We start from the raw sequence: 1654 nt of genomic DNA on the forward strand, positions 1-1654 counted from the left end.
CATTAAATTCCTACACAATTATGCAGTAGAATCCTGTATTGCACCATCAACTTAAATGAAAGGTTTTAAAAAGAAATCATGTTGATTGTGTCTATCAGAAGAATAAATCGCAATAGACCACAATCCTGTAGAAGTGAAACATTAAACGCTTTATACTGCTTATACAAACAACAAAACAAAATTCTTATAACAAAAATAATTAGCACCTGAACTTTTCCCTCTACCACATTGTATTACACAAGGTTGTGGTTATATTAAAGCTTTCCTCCGTATGAAGTTTGATGCATATTGTTGCATCAGTGCGGGTATAGCCTTAGTCTGTATAAACTGTAATTGGATTATTTAAACTTGTAACATGTATACCTTAACACTCTTAGGAAAAATAGAAAAATTAATATTCAATCATCGATAGATATCTCCTTCTATTGAGTTACCATCAAATACAAAACAAAAATAGGCTGCTTTAGTTGTGATTTAAAATTTCTTGTTTTCTATAGGTCCTATGAAATGAAAAGAAATTATGTTAAATAAAAATTTTAAATTGCAACACCTTTACCTTGCACAATGAAATTGCAATTTCCTTTAACAAATATACGTTTAACTTTATAGATTTTTTATGTTTGACGTTTCAAGTATCAAAATCAACCTTTCAACATACCGATTTAACTGTCTGCTACCCTGCTTCTGCTATGGGGTGTAGGAATATGCAGAATAGTGTCTTGCGGAAAGCATAACTGTAAAAGTAAGTCTTCAAGCCACCTAGCGCCAATACATAAAAAAATAACATAAAAAAAAACCTTGGGCCTTACGAGACATGTTTTTCTGCAACATACTGTACCATCAGCACTGATGAAGGCCAACATTGTAACATTGTCCCCCTTTTCTCCTGAGGCAGTCTGTTGTACCTTCAGAAATTAAATAAGAAGAATTGAGGAAATAGTTTACGACATAATTCATCAATTAATACACCTGCTTAGTTCCTTTAGCAGCAATAACGTTTGGTGGGGCCTGAACTGTTGCGTCCTACACGTCGTCCAAGTTCCAAATCGGATTAGGTTTGAATGAATATTTTTACTTTAGTTGAAGCAGTTTGTCTTAAAATAACATCACCACAGGCTTGTTGAATGTCGCTGCATGTGCCTGACTTGTGTGCTCTGGTTTCCTAATAGAAAGGGTAGCGTTTCGTTTCATAAAAGCATACTTGTATGCTTAGGTAAAAAACCCGGCTTTCGGGACAAATCCCGGCACGGTGGCTCTGACAACGGTACTTTTTGAGCCATCCGCGCTAACTAGCAAACAGTAGAAAAAAATTGCTAAACTAACTAAAATTTAATTCAGTAAGCATAGAATTGATTTTTATTTCGTGTTTTCATTTTTCCCACTATGTTAAAAAAATTCCAGGTGTCTGACTTTTGTGATGCCCCTCTCTACGTTATCCCCGGTGTAAACTACCCCGGCTACCCCCTGCTCTCGCCCCCTTCTATGCGCACCTGTTCTTACGAGATGTTAGATTCCTATAGTACAGTGGGCCTATGAAATCGACAACCGTGATTACGAAGGCTTTCGCTTTTTTCAAGCGATTTGGGGGTAGAGGTGCAGCTACCTCTCTGAACGATGGTGAAGATAGGCTTATTATTATCCAAAAGCGTTCCCT

At 36.5% G+C, this 1654-nt stretch overlaps 1 long non-coding RNA gene across 1 annotated transcript; it reads right to left on the reverse strand.

The window, feature by feature from the left end:
- Positions 1-397: 397 nt before the first annotated feature.
- LOC116924988 lies at positions 398-665 on the reverse strand. Its single transcript, XR_004395278.2, has 2 exons — positions 557-665; positions 398-500 (listed from the first exon to the last, which is right to left on the reverse strand). It is a non-coding gene; the product is annotated as an uncharacterized LOC116924988 (long non-coding RNA).
- Positions 666-1654: the final 989 nt, after the last annotated feature.

The sequence above is a fragment of the Daphnia magna genome, linkage group LG6 (genome assembly GCF_020631705.1).
Source record: "Daphnia magna isolate NIES linkage group LG6, ASM2063170v1.1, whole genome shotgun sequence".
NCBI lineage: Eukaryota > Metazoa > Arthropoda > Branchiopoda > Diplostraca > Daphniidae > Daphnia > Daphnia magna.